The sequence below is a fragment of the Toxorhynchites rutilus genome, chromosome 2 (genome assembly GCF_029784135.1).
Source record: "Toxorhynchites rutilus septentrionalis strain SRP chromosome 2, ASM2978413v1, whole genome shotgun sequence".
NCBI lineage: Eukaryota > Metazoa > Arthropoda > Insecta > Diptera > Culicidae > Toxorhynchites > Toxorhynchites rutilus.
In genome coordinates, this window is record NC_073745.1 from 44,470,693 (window position 1) to 44,486,768 (window position 16,076).

Genomic DNA, 16,076 nt, shown 5'->3' on the forward strand with positions numbered 1-16,076 from the left:
AGTCTAAAAAATTTTAAAAACTTTATTCGTGAAGAACAATGGAACCGGAGACAAGCATTTGATGTTCATTTTAGAACATATTTAAATATTTGTTAAAAAAAACATTCTGTTAGCAATAAAAAAAGGTTTTGGATGTGAGTGACTGTATAAATGGATGCATGTGTGGGTAAGTGTGAATGAGAGTGTACTTGGTTTTATGTTATTGTAAATAATCCTGAGGTTGCCGCAGGTAAACGGCATTTGCTAACCTTAGGTTTAAGTTAGGATAGTACTTTAGTTAATTAGTAAGATCTTTGATTCACGGATATTATTGTTAAACTGACAACTGTAAAAGATAATATCAATAAAGGAAAAAGAAGTTCATTGTAAAAAAAAAAATGCTCAATTCTGCGAAAATCAAAAATCAAGTCCGGTCGTTCAGAAAAATTTGGTCGGCAGAAGGTTTACACCGTTATGCATTATAACAGCTTCAAATCCATAGATTGTGCTCCGCAATTTTTTTTTGTATGATGTTTGATAACTCAAAAAACGAAGAAAACTCTCGTATTCGTACAGGAACCATAGTCTCCAGAGTATTTTCACCGCATGGATCGTCCGAGAAAAATTAAAAATTAGTAAATTTGAGCATTTTGATCTATTGAAGCGGATATCACATGCAACAGTTTTTTTTATTTATATCTCAAAGAATGACATTGATTCGGTTATAATCGTAGCTATGAAAATTGTCCTGATTTTCAACTCCGCCCACATGGTATCCCTAGATATCGTGTACCCCAGTTTGGAGAAATCAGTTTCGACAAAAATGCGATATAATTTTTGAATCAAGAACATTAGATACCACGTCACTGAAATGGCTATAATTAGGTAGATGATGAGAATTTCGGAAACACGCCTTCGTACAAAATACTGTATCCTATTTATATTATGAAAATTATCTATATATTTTTTTTGCAGTAATATTTGATATTTGATACATTATCCACGCATGTTAACTACAATTCCCGATTGAGTGCGAGCTACCAATCAGAAGGTCACAATAGCGATAAACTTCGCGTCTCAGCATCCTTGTCACGCCCAAGACGTGCATCATGAGCGCACTCAACATCAGCTACGTGCGAAACCTGAAGTTTCTTCCGGGTGCAAGGATTCTCTCGTTAGTGCAATATGCGTGACTGAAGAGTGTGACTGAAAGGTGTGATTTGGAAGCCAGCGCGCGTAATTTAGCTCATTCGCCAAAAGTAGAGCGGAAACAAATTGGAAGTGGGAAAGTTTACTTCCAAGACGCTGATGAGAAACTAATTACGTTGCGCTCCCTTTGAAATCAAACCCAACGATGGAATGAATATGACGTTAGTGATGGCGAATAAAAAAATAAATGCTTTATTTACTCCACGTCGGTGGATGGACGCACGATGACGAGTGGAGAGTAAATATCATTCCGATTTCAGATTTCTGTTTTCGTTTTCGTTTCTCAACACTATTTGTTTAGAAATATCTTTGTCAAACAACAGATGCTGAGGAAGGCCTAGTTTGCACGTCAATGATAGGTTTGGAAAACAGCTGGATTGATTATATATTCATCTCATTCGAAGAGTATGCCATCTATTCGATGACCTCACAGTATGTCTCTTACGAATAATCCGTGTGTGTTCTTGAGAAAAACCATATTCATTCGGTCTTTCCCCGTAATCGGGGCGTGGAAGCCAGCCACAGTGTGAACTCATTGTTTTTTGGTACAAGTTCGTGTTTGACCAGAGATGAAAGAATGCCGTGAAACACACAGGATCAAATAAGTGGAATTCCCCGTAAGCGAGTTGGTGTTTTTTTAGGGAACAAGCAAATATCCTTCAATCGCGCTCGTCAGCCGCTCTAATAAGGCTCAATAAAGCTCGTCTCTCGGCGTCTGCTCATGATTGAAACTACTGCCGGTAGCAGCAAAACGAACCGGAGGGCTATAATCACCAGCTGGATATCACGAAGCAATAGCAGTGGCGGTAGATAACAAACGATCCGGTGAGAAATTACAGCCTCCGGAATATGAGGCGGAAATAAAGCAACAAACAGTGCGGCAACTGAAAGCTCGAAACAGACCCTCACGATGCAAGAGAAAGACCAGGTAAACTAAACCATAATAAAGGTGTCAAAATACACACCAAAGATTATCGTTATGTGCTATGTTTGTGGAAGGTTCTCCCGGTTCTGGATCAAATTCTTTTTCTCACCTTCAGCTCCCTGATTTGGTTTGAATGCAGTGGCGGTATTCGAATGCCAGGTACTGTCGTTTCCTTTACATCGTTATGGATTTTTCCCTTTGGTTTCCGCAATTCTATTTGATACTGAACGCAACACAGTCGGTGTCCCTACGGGTTTCTGCATTCATCTTCGTCCTTTATCAAACAGAATAATGCAAGATTCCTTCCAGGATTGCTGCTCATTTTATTTCACCTGGACTTTAGATTTTTTTTCTTCAGCCTGCAATATGAACGTTGGTTCATTAATCGTTTTTTTGCCCCTGAATGGATGATGCACAATGACACAATTGCTAGCGAATGTTTTCGGGGCTGCACAGGGACAAGGGTATCATAATCCGGACTATCCAAATATGTTGACACCAAGTGGAGGATGAACACGGAGGCGTCTTCGATCTCGGTGTTGCATTTCACACTCTTAGATCGTAACAAAAAAAATGTTTACAAAACTTTTGTTCCGGCGATAGCAAATCTGGTCTGTCAGAGGTATTATTAAGAAATGTTATAACATTTCTGTACGCCCCGTGTTATCGTTGTTTGTTTTTCTTAAGCATGCGAAACGGATGTCTTTTGAGGAAAGTTTATTTGTGGATATCGGATCACAAATTCCTAGAAATGCTCATACTTCGGTTAACTCCGGTTGATTTTGCTGGTGAGGAATATAAACCTCGATCAATCCTTGTAATACTTTTTGCCTCGCTTTCTGAATATCTCTTTCCGATAGGTACTGAAACACTGTAAGCTAAAATTAAAATATAAAACGTTTTACAGATTATGTCGAATTTGCTCGTCACACTGAAACCAAAATTTCACACATTATTCAAGTGAAACCTTACATTCGTATTGTTATTAAATTAATCAACTGATTTTTTTTCTCCTAAAGAAGGGCAAATAGACGAAACTTTCGGAGACGAAATTTCATGGAAGACGAAACGTACGTGGAAATGTATCATAAACAGCTTGGCGGACAAAAGTTCTATAGAGCCACTGGTCGGCGAGATGTCCCTAGCAAGTTCAAATTCGAATTGGCCGAAAGGTTATGGTCTGGCAAGGTATATGCGACTGCGGTAAAAAAACCCCGGTTTTCGTTACAAACAAGTCTATGGATTCCAAAATGTTCGCTGTGTTGTTAACGCAGGAGCGCGTTTAGGGGGTGCGTTACTACCAAATATTTATTTCATTAGCAATGTTCCGGATTACGTCCAGATAATAAATGACTCAGGTATCGTACTCCGATGCCATTTTGCAATAGAATTCCGGTTCTTCAAAACATGATCTAAAAGATATGACAAGAAATCAAACTGTACGATTGGGAATGATGATGTTAGCAAGTATCCAAGTAAAGAGAATGAAAAATAGATAGTATTATAGTGAGAAGAAGATAGGATTTGAGCGTAATGCAGATAGTGTTAGACTAGGACGAACATTGCGTTAGAGCGAGACGTGGTGAGATTAGGGTGCCAATGAATGTATGGAAAAAAATCGACCCTAAAATTTCAAAAAGTTACCCTATACAAAATGGTCACCACCTCGACACTTTATGCAAAATTTCAGCTCAATCGGACTTAAGGAAGAGTGGCGCAAAGCGGTCAAAGTTTGAGTTTTTTGAAAATCGAAAAATCACCCAAAGGAAATCGAGGTTTTCGAAAAAAAATTTTTGATGCCAAATGTCTTAAAATGGCATGAAACGTCGAATTCTAGTGTCATCTAGTAATCTAGTGTTTTTGTTAAAAATCGACACTCTTGTACTTTTTTCTGGTTTTTTTTTCGGCATGCGAAACGAAAAGTATGGTTTAGGGTGCCAATAAAAATAGTTATCTCTATTTTTCATTCGGAACTTGCCACGAAATGTTGATTTGCACAATAATATACCCTATGCAAAATATTAGCTCATTCGGACTTCATTTACTGATGTCGCAGACGTTAAAATTGGAATTTTTTGAAAATCGAACAATCAGCGGAAATCGGGTTTTTTTTCAACACTTTGAACGCCCCGTCACCCAGATGTGGGTGACACTTTTTTCGTTCAATTTGAATAGGATTTTTCAACGGAATTTGTTAGAATGGGCACTTAAATGTAAATATGGATTATGTAGAATAATCAAAAAATCGAAAACATAAAAATATAGTTTTTATACTATACGTTCAAACGGTTTTATTTAGCATTACCTACTGTAAATATGTTTCTATGTTTCTGTTGTTTCTCCTTTCTGTTGACCGATTGATCTGAAATTTGGAGCACGCCTTTATCTCTGCTGTTGTTATAAAACTGCGTATTCCATGATCTTGAGAATCCAAGATGGCGGCCGCAACAAAATGGCGGACTACATATTTTATCAAAACCCTATCAATATGGGTATCAAATGAAAGGGCTTGACAAGTAGAACACACTTATTTATGAAAAATGTAAATCCAAAATGACCGCCATCACAAAATAGGACATTTTTTTCATTTCATCAATATGGGTATCAAACGAAATGGCTTGAATAGTAGACCATATTTATTTGTGAAAAATCACATTTTAAATGTACTGTTGAAAAATCAATATCTGTATGTCATCTATAGTTAGTTCTTCTAACATATCGTCCAGATCTTCACTTGCGTATAGTTCCTCAATATCCTAATCGGAACTCGATGAGATTATTCTCGAAACTTTTCTTCTAACTCTTCACATTATTTCGTCGTTACTAATTTCCTCGCTTTCAGATTCACTATTACGCCTTCCGATGAACATTTTAAGGATGAAAAAGAACATGTGTGTCTTAAAAACTATCCATAATAAACATATTGTTTTTTTGGAATAAACAGGGGCTTCTCTGCGTTGCACAATTATTATTCTCATTCTCAGAAAAACACTTGCAACTTGCTTCTGCTTTTAGATTTTTAACTACCAAGCGCAAAGAACGATGAAAACGAATTACGTGAAAAATCGGAGCTGCCAAATACGATATAGTTTATGACGATATTTTCCCACAAATGTCACATATGTTCTCAGTATGATATACAGGTAAACTTCGATATAACGTACATTTCACTTTCAAAAGTGTACGTTGTATCGAGTTGTACGTTATATCGAAGCATAATAAAGTACAAAAAAATTTTTTGACAAAAAAAAATCCGAGATAACTGTAAATCTACACGAGCTGATGATTGCGCCGGCTAGTGACCATTCTATCCTGGATTCCTCGAGTCGAGAAAGATGCGCCACGCTAGATATGGGGTACATACTAGGGGGGCGTTGCTGATTAATGGTCAGCTGCATCCCAATAGGAAGTATCCCGTGTCGGCCACACGTACAGAGCATTGGAGACAGCAACATCCCAATTACGAGAACACTTGTAATACTAACCTCGAGCCGACCGCGAGTAATCGGTTACATATTACTAACATAGATAATAAGAAAAACTGTCAAATTATTGAACTCCGGCCCCGTCAGGCTAACGCCATATGAGCCTTGATAAAATATATATTTTGGAAAAAAAAACTGTAAATCTCGACGAATAATGCAATTTTAAGACATTTGAAATAATAAATATTTTTTAAAACCTCGATTTTCGGTGATTTTTCGTTTTTCAAAAAAACTCAAATTTTCACGTTTGTGAAACCATTAAATGGAGTCCGAATGAGTTAATATTTTGCATATGGTATATTCTTGTGCAAATCAACATTTCGTAGCAAGTTCCGAATGAAAAATCAAGAGTACTACTTTTATTATCACACTAAACCATACTTTTCGTTTCACATGCCGAAAAAAAACCCAGTCCCAGAGTGTCGATTTTTGACAAAAAAAAATATAGGAGGTTGTGTCCAAGATACGACCGCATTGTTGACGTAGAACAACGCTGTTAGTTTATATAAGTCGCTTATTTATACCTTCGGATATTATTCTATAATGCTATGAAATTTTAGAAACAACTGTTGCGTTGTTGTTGAAAGTTGCATTACTTTTTCATTCTCGAGAGAAGCGCAGCTGTCACCCTTAGTGGAGGAAGTTTTGCTACTGGCAAGCGAAACCTAATCACATACATAATTCCAGAACGACATTTACTTTCATGGTGACTATATAAGCGAAATAAACTCTTTTTGTTAATAACCTCGAAAACAGTAGCAATCCTTCATTATGATCAATATTAGCACAAATGCAATCCTAGTTGAAGGCAGTTTTGCGACTGGTACGCGAACCTAAATAACTTATTACATTCCAATAAGACATTCTAGATGCTTGGTATTCTCTAAATATTTTTTGGCCCAAATCCTCAACGCCTGCTTCGCCATAACGTCAGTTTAATGCATTGATGCATTCTCAAATGCCGGAGAACGGAAGCCCTTATGATGACGGAGAACGAACAATGTTAACTGCTTGGAAAAAGACTGAATTATGCCACACAGCTTGTACTCTGCCCATGGATGCGAATTCGCTGATGAGTTTGTCAAGAGCGGCCGCCTTCACCACCAGCGGGGGGAGCTTGATTTTGGTTGCTGCCCGGGTAACGGCGTTTACATTTTCGACCAACGCGCCGAAATCACCTATTTCGCTGTTGTTCGATGCGGTGTAACACCTGCGAAGGCTCGGTTCAATGCGAGCGCTTTTCACTGCACCAACATCGCGTGCATCATTAGATGACGCTTGCCTCGAAATTTTGACGTAGGACTACGTCTAACCGGAAGATATAGGGGGTGAAATGGAAATCTATGCACTGAACAAGTAGGAAAAAATACAAGATTTGGAACGCTCGAGCATTTCTCAATAGATCGCAAAGGTTTTTGCATCAATTGATAGGAAATATATCTACGCATCTATCATAACGAATAACATTTCATTTTTCTTGAGATGAATAATTGAATAATTGAGAAATATCAAGCATTGTCCAAATGCACTATGTGCCCATTTTTGATTGGTCCATTTTGTTCTCCTCAAATCGTACCGACCAAAACGGGCAACCAGAGCAGCAGCGAAATAGAATGAAGCACGATTGGAAAGGAAAAAGAAAACAATTAACGAAACATTGGTCGCAGTCTCACACATGCGTAATTCTCGAGCCAGCCAGTCAGCTTAAAAATCCCCGCTCCGCTGGCGTAACGATCATTCTCATTCAAACCGTACACCACATCGGTTCGCATCACAACACATCAACAAACCAACCCAAGCAGCCATGTCTGGACATGGTAAAGGAGGAAAAGTGAAGGGAAAGGCAAAATCCCGCTCGAACCGTGTTGATCTGGAGTTCCCCGCAAGGGTAGCTAGGCCGAGCGCGTTAGTACCAGTGCACCAGTCCACCTAGCCGGCGTTATATAGTTTCGGCCGCCGAAGTGATCGAGTTAGCTGGCAAAGCTGCTCGCGACGATAGGAAAACCCGCATTCGGAACAGAACACATTCGGTTCGGTGGACATCAAGACAACAGGCAGTTGCAGCGAGTGGCGAGTGGCAAAAACGCAATCGCAAAACGGCATCAGGTAGCAGAAGAAAAACGTTTGTTCTTTATACAAACTGCTTTGGTGGCAAATCCAGAACAAGGCGGCATCGAGGGCGTTCGAAATGGGTTTTTTCAAAACCACGAGTACTAAGTTTTCTAAATTGGAACCATTCCATAAAACAAGGCGCTTTTCAGGGCCATTAAACCTTCCAAAAAAGAGTTTAGGAAATACAGTTCAATGCTTTCTAAAACATTATCCAAAATAATAATAAAACACAAATTGATTTTTTCATAATTTGTTTGCCAGGATCTGATGAGTATGTGAATTTGGCAGTTGTTCTGAGCTTATTGATTTTCACCAATTCTTAAATTGCTTCTAGATTGAAAGTACAGTAATTTACACTTATCCCGACATTTAGCTGGACGGACCTGTAATGCGACATATTTAGTTGGAAATTTTTATAAACATAGAGTTCGGGGTCTAAATTATGACCCCACATTGAAAGTCGACACTGTACCACTGTCATCGCAAATGTTCAATTACAGGTTAAAATTACCTCCAATCCGATACTGAGTGGTGGTAATGCGACGTGCCATTGAATGTAATTTACTGTACAACATGTCACAAAGCTGGATGGGAAGAAATTTTCCAACTGTGAAAGCTGTGGCGAGTGGCAAATGCAATCGCTAAACAGAAAGGTTTAGCCGAACAAGATGGGGATATCGAGTGATAACAAAACAATAAACTCTTTAGATTGAAGATAATTTTGTGATCCTGAAAAGGACCCTTTTTAGCCTGCATGTGAATCCAACGAGCGAACAAATCGTAATGAATGTATTTTTTTGCCATCGCTCCCTTTTAACGCTCATTCGTTCGTCTCGTTGGACTCGCCCCTCTGGCTGAGTCTGCCGATTTGTCTCTATCATGTGAGTGTGTACCGCTAGAGTATAAAACACGCGGACCCCAAAAAATATCTTATCATACTGATTTTAACCTCCGACCGAGAAGGTCACGTTTTCTTTCAGCTCGGCAGTTTGGCGTTTTGGACAGCGGACTAGGACGTCTCCCCCTGGCGATTCCGAAGGAGTTAATTTTAATTATTTTTAAGTGGCAGCAGAAGAAGAGTGGAAGAAAGCAACAGCTCGCGTCGATGGTGGAGCGCTTGCCGGCAAACCGGAAAAGCGCGCGCTTTTCGGCGTCATAGACGCCACGCCCCCTTTTCGGGCAGTGTTTGCAGTTCAACTGTAGTGTTGCTAAAATAAAAAATATATTTAAAAAGAATTTAAACACGCATACAGACAGTGAAGTGGCTGAAACAATTATCACAACATGTGATTTTTCATAGTGATTCGCGTCAATTGGTGGTTTTAAAGTGCTTTACCGGAACGAAGTGAACTTTCGGGTACATATCCCACTAGTGAAGATCCCTCAGTAAAGAATTTTTTTGTGATTATCACACTTTTTTCTGCTGACTATATCAGTGATATAGTCAAGCAGAAGCATGGCTTCTAGTAGCTCCGGGCCTCCGGGAGGCCGGGCTACAAACTTCTACGAGGGCAGGCCTACCGAAGCCACCGCTCCACTATGGGCGGACCCCTCAAATGGCAACCTCCAAATACTGCTTCTCAGAGCTACAGGAGACAAGGTGCTTCCAACGAACCCCTTCACCGTGAGCAAAACCATCAATGCAGTTGCAAAAGATTTCAACAGCGCAAAACCACAGCGCGATGAAAAGAAGAAACTGCAATACATCTTGACAACTAGGGACGAGGATGTTGTCGGTAAGTTGCTTTCTATTACTAAACTAATAGACAACACCCCTGTAGAGGTGATCTTTCACCCAACTTTGAACCAACGCAAATGCGTTGTAACATGTAGAGACGTCATCGATTTAAAAAACGAAGAACTAGCGAAAGAGCTTTCCGATCAGAAAGTGATCGACGTTAAGCGCATAACCAGAAAAGACGGAGAATCCATTATTCCTACACCAACACTAATCCTCACAATTCGCGGAACCGTTGTTCCCGAATTCATATATTTTGGCTTCATTCGCGCTGGGACTCGGAACTACTATCCGAACCCCATGCAGTGCTTCAAGTGTTTTAATTTTGGGCACACCAGCAAAAGATGCAAGCGCGAGGACCCGCTATGCAGAAACTGCAGCAAAGAACATCCCAAAGACTTCGATTTTAAGATGTGCAACTCTCCAGCACTTTGCATCAATTGCCAAGGAAACTACTCTTCTTCTAGTAGGAAGTGTCCTAAATGGCTTGAAGAAAACGAAATAACTAGGACAAAAATAGATCGAGGAATCTTTTACAGAGAAGCAAAGAATCTACTCACCCAAAACAATGGTCCAACCTTTTCAAGCGTCTTACAAGATAGAATTAACAAAATTCGGGCACCAATGGCCGGCTGCAAGTGCAAATGCAGTTGCGCCTCGGCCGCTTCGGCCGCTTCTAGTCGCGAAAGCACTCCCTCAGTTATGGACACAACCATGACCGAATCGTCTACCGAAAGTTCGACAACCGAATCAGATAGCGAATCGGTAATTTCAATGGATACATCCGAAGCCCCGAAAAAAAACAAAAGGAAAATAAATAAAGAATCATCTTCAGAATCAGAACAAAAATCTGAAGATGAAACTCAAATCAATAAAGAAAGAAAAAGAACAAAAAATGAACAAAGAACCACAACACCAACGAATAACAACAACACAACCATAACAAAAAACAGCAACAACAACAACAACAACGCACATCAAACAAAAAACAACAACAACAACCTACATACATCAAAAAACAACAACACACACACACAACAAACACCCCAAAGACCTCCACACCAAACAAGAACAACAACACCTAGAAGAAAGCTTCTCTTTCCAAGGGTAAAGGACAATCGAACTAATCCTCTTTTGATAGTCCAAACACAACACAACTAAGACTTAGGAATTAGAGTTAAATCACTCTAACACATTCACTCCAATACAGAAATTCGGGATACAATGGAATATCAGAAGTATCCGACAAAATATTTTAGAATTGAAAATGCTTATTTCGAGCTCCAATCCTACAGTCATAGCCCTTCAGGAAACTATGACACCAAACAACTTCGATAAAAATTTCATTCCAAAGTTCATCACATACTTCAAAGAGGGTCCCAACCCCTCAAAAAACGGAGTTCCAATCGCAATCAAAGATGGCACTCCACATGATCTTCTTCCCATTACCACTGATCTTCAGGCAGTGGTAGTGCGCATTAAACACCCCTTTCCAATCACCGTCGTTAGCATCTACATCACTAATGATTCCAATCCGAACACTCTACGCGGCCAACTGGACCACCTGTTCGCCCAACTTCCCGCCCCAATCATGCTTATGGGTGATTTCAACGCCCACTCATACACCTGGGGAGGTGCATACCTCGATCGAAAAGGATCCATCATTGAGGATGTCATATCCGACCATTCTTTTCTCCTTCTTAACAACGGCCAACACACCAGAATCCATTATTCTGGTACTACTTCAGCCATCGATCTCACTATAGTATCAGACAAACTCTCTTCAAAGCTTTCTTGGAACATCCACGATGATACTTGCGGAAGCGATCATTTTCCAATCTTCACTTCCTTCGGCCAAACTTCTCCAGAGTTTTCAACAAGGCCAAGATGGAAATTTGAATACGCTGACTGGGCTGGCTATCAGTTTGACATTGAAAACCGCCTCTCCGCTAAACGAGATTGGACAGCCGAGGAATTCTCCAAAGTTGTCCTAGAAGTTGCAATGGTGCACATCCCCAGAACCAGTGGCATCCCTGGCAGGAAATGTGTCCCATGGTGGTCGCCTGAGCTGAAGGCAGCGATCAAAGGTCGACGTAAGGCCCTACGCAAATTAAGAAAGGCCCATCCGGACAGCCCACTGAGGCCCACTCTGCTTACAGAGTTCCAAAGGGCTCGCAAAGAAGCTAAGATTGCTATCAACATAGCCAAGCACAACAGTTGGGTTAAATTCGTCAGCGAAATTAATCCCAACGCGTCAACAAAGGAGTTATGGAGTAAGATTGGCAGGCTTCATGGCAAGAAAAGGAGCAAAGAATATAATCTTCTAATTAACGGTCAATACACCAATGACCGGAAAATCATCGCCGAGGCGTTTGGAGATTTCTTTGCATCCGCCTCCTCCAATCAAAACTACGACCAAACCTTTCTAACCCATAAAACGGAATGCGAAAGAATTCCCATCGATTTTCATACCGATGTGGAATTTGACTTCAACAAAAACCTCTCCCTCAAAGAGCTCGATTGGGTACTGAACAAAGTCAAACAAGGATCCACAGGACCTGATGACATCAGCTACCCTATGCTTAAGAATCTACCCCATCTCGGGAAAAAAGCACTTCTGAAGCTCCTCAACAAAGTCTGGGACAGTGGAACCCTCCCCAGTTGCTGGAAAGAGGGTTTAATGATCTGTATCCCGAAACCAGACATGAACAATCATCTTCTTGACAATTTCCGCCCCATCACTCTCCTAAGTTGTGTTGGGAAAGTCTTGGAAAAAATGATCAATCGACGCTTAACGACTTTTCTAGAGTCAAATAAGCTGATTGATCCCAGACAATTCGCCTTCCGTGCGGGAAAAGGTACAGAAGATTGCCTTGTAGCAATCGAAAAAATCCTAGACGACGCAACTGAAAAATTACATCACATTGACATTGTTTCCCTGGATTTATCCAAGGCCTTCGATCGGGCATGGAGGTACCCAGTGCTGAAAAGCCTTTTCGACTGGGGGATTCGTGGGAGGTTAGGTCTCTTCATTAAAAGTTTTCTAGAAAACCGGTCTTTCAAAACCGTTATTAACAACCACCAATCTTCTCTAAAAATCCCAGAAAACGGCTTCCCACAAGGCTCAGCACTTTCACCAACCCTCTTCAACATTGCCATGCAATCTCTATTCGAGATTATCCCGGACCATATAAAGGTCATAGTCTATGCAGATGACATCACTCTTATCTCTACGAGCTGCTTCGGCTTAATTCAGAGAAAGAGGCTTCAAAAAACCTTAGACTCCATCCAAAACTGGGCTCTAAAAACAGGTTTCAAACTTTCCCCGGAGAAATCCAAACACATACATATCGGAAAAGCTCTCAGAAGGAGAACCTATCTTCAGCTCAACAAAATCCCGATCCCTACAATGAGGACATTGAAAATACTAGGGGTTACTTTCGACAAGAAACTCAACTTCCTATCACATTCCCAAAAGACCAAAATAGCCACCAGAAAGAAATTGAACATCATCAAGGCTATCGCAGGCAACCTAGCCTCTGGCCATAGAAAGACGCTGCTAAATGTTGTAAATGTTTGGTTGGTCCCACAAATCCTTTACGGAATAGGCACCTTCAGCCGTGGAGGGGACAGGGTGTTAAACACCATTCAACCAATTTACAATAAAGCAATTCGATTCGCAATTGGCGCTTTTCCCACCAGTCCTACTCTTGCTGTAATGGCAGAAAGTGGGCAACTTCCCTTCACCCACCTGGTAACAAAAGCCATCACTAATAAAGCCATCCGTCACTTGTCACTCCCCGAAAACGACCACAATGTCCCAATAATACATAGAGCTAAAACATGGTTCAAAAATCTCACGAACAAAGATCTTCCCGATATATGTGAACGTTCATCTGCGACGGGAAGAAATTGGAACGTCAAACCGCCGAACATTAACCTTGAACTTCTCAAGGCAGTTCGAGCGGGAGACCCTTCTACGAAAGTCAAAGCCTGCTTCAATAACCTCGTTGCATCCAATTTTCAAATCAACCACCAGGTATACACAGATGGTTCAGTCAGTGCCGATGGAGTTGGATGTGGAATCTTTGAGAGTAGATACACTGGTAGCTTTTCTCTTCCACCGCAATGCTCCATCTTCAGTGCGGAAGCTTTCGCCCTTTTAATAGCTACCCAAGAATGCACCCATGAGTTTCTTCCTACCACAATATTCTCAGACTCAGCTAGCTGTCTCCACGATCTTCTAAGTGGAAACAGCAAACACCCATGGATTAAGCAAACAGAAGAGGCTGCTTCAAATAAAAACATCTCCTTCTGCTGGGTTCCTGGTCACTCAGGAATCCGCGGAAACACAGCCGCCGACATACTGGCCGGCAAGGGCAGCAAAATAGAACCCCCAGACATGCCCTGTCCTCCATCTGACATTGTACGCTGGGTAAAACAGCAAGTCCGTGAAAGTTGGGACATAGGTTGGATAAACAGCCGTCCCACTCATCTTCATAAAATCAAAAATTCCACTCTCCCTTGGGAGGACCGTCTCAATAGTAGGGAAAGGCAAGTCCTTACCCGTCTTCGAATTGGGTACACTAACTTCACCCACTCACACTTGTTCTGCAGAGCCGAAAAACCCCAATGTGCTTGCAACGTAGCACCCCTTTCCGTTAGCCATCTTTTACTTGAATGTCAACATACCAAAGATGCTCGAGTCCGACACAACATAGGTCAGAGTCTCCGAGATATCCTCAGTAGAGACGAGACCCAAGAAACCAATTTAATTGCGTTTCTGAAAGAAACCGACTTCTTTGGTAAAATCTAAACCGAAATACTAAATACCTTGGAAATTGCTTATTAAAGTTCGCCACTTCACAGTCATGTATGCGTGTTTATGTGTGTATACACATGTATGTACGGGTCGGAAGGAAGGTATTCATACATGTATATACACGCATTCAATAATAATAAATAGCAAATAATATAATATATACTCTCATACCCACATCTATCTTCTATCCATTACATTATACTTTAATCAACTTCCTATTCCTACAGCCACACTCACCAAGGAGGATAAATTCATTAAATAAACCTCTCCATTTTTCAGCTATACTATATACCATTAAATTCAAAACAACTATATTTTATTATCTATTCAAACTGTATTTCATTTCATTTCACCCCACCCCACACCCACTCCTCCCCTCTTTCCTTCCCATACCACTCCCACCCCCTCCCACTCCACTAATCCCACCCAAATCCTTTCCACTCCTTTCCTTCCTATCCTCCTGAGAAGGGCCTTTTTGTTTTTTGGCTTTGGAACACGCCTTTCGCTGGGTCACTTGTGCTTCGTTACTGCTTTGGTCCTCGGATCAGTAAATTTTTACTTTTCTTTACAGCATATATTAAATATCTTATGAAGCATAGGATCCCTTCCTACCTTCTTCTTTAACCGAGAGTCGAGCGGACAGATCTGATGAGTGATTTTTTTTTTGGTTTCCCTTTCGCCAGTCCCCTCTGGGCTGGTTTTATTGTGGCTCTTCACTGGGCTAGAGGCGAATGAACTGCAAAGTTTAAAGCCTCTTAAAAACAAAGAAAGAAGAAGAAATATCTTATTTTCTTTCAAACCGTAAACCCGTGTGGTTGTACGGCATCGGCATCGTGGACGTAACAAAAGAGGACAAGTTAAGGGAAAGGCAAAGTCTCACTCGAACCGTGCAGGTCTCCAGTTCCGTGTTGGTCGCATTCACTGATTGCTCCGCAAGGGTAACTAACAGCGATTATAGAGTTTCGGCCGTCGGAGTGCTCGAGTTGGCTTGCAAAGCTGCTCACGACAATTAGAAAACCCGCATCAAGAACAGAGCAGCTTCGGTTCGGCGCTCATCAAGGCAACAATTAGTTTCAGTGAGTGGCAAAGTGTTTCTCCGACACGTCGCATTAAATGTAATTTACTGAACAACATGTCACAAGCTGGATGGGAAGAAATTTTCTAACTGTGAAAGCTGTGGCGAGTGGCAAACGCAATAGCTAAACAGGAAGGTTTAACCGAACAAGATGGAAATATCGAGTGATAACAAAAAAACAACACCAAAGGTTCTTTTCAGAACCATCAACATATTCATAAAGAGTAAACAGTAAACTAATCCATTTTTCAGGTAGATAGGTAGGTATTCACGTAGGAGAAGAAAATAAAACAATATATTTAAAATATATATTTAACAAAAGCTGACCCCATTGTATAGTCCTACGTCACTCCGGTTATGTTCCCGACATTACCCACCCGTCTTTTATTGCCCCTGGCAATGCGTTCATTTTTTGCAGGGCTCGAGCCTGCCTTCCTCTTCTTCGTGCTCATCACACACTACACGAAGCGTCCAATTTATGACGCGGAAAGAAAAACACAATACGAATAACGCGAAAAACTAACAGAAAAACCAAACGACGATATCCAAGTTGGATTACCACTGGTGGGGTCCAATCTTAGATCGAAGCGCAGCGAAAGCAAAGTGAACTGGATTGCTCAACAGTCCGATGCTGAATGAAAGTTTTCCTCAGCGAGATCCACTGTTTATACTCTAGGCAAGTATTCCCCTTCATTCTTCTACTTTTCCTTCGTTCACGGAGACTTGCAATC

At 40.8% G+C, this 16,076-nt stretch overlaps 1 protein-coding gene across 1 annotated transcript in view; it reads left to right on the plus strand.

Annotated features, from left to right (window-relative positions):
* The first annotated feature begins 1,681 nt into the window (after nucleotides 1-1,681).
* Nucleotides 1,682-16,076, plus strand: part of LOC129768335 (uncharacterized) — a 35,500-nt gene continuing 21,105 nt past the window's right edge. Inside the window, exon 1 of the mRNA XM_055769913.1 lies at nucleotides 1,682-2,116. The gene's annotated coding sequence lies outside the window, so the exon portion shown is untranslated. The remainder of the gene's footprint in view (nucleotides 2,117-16,076) is intronic.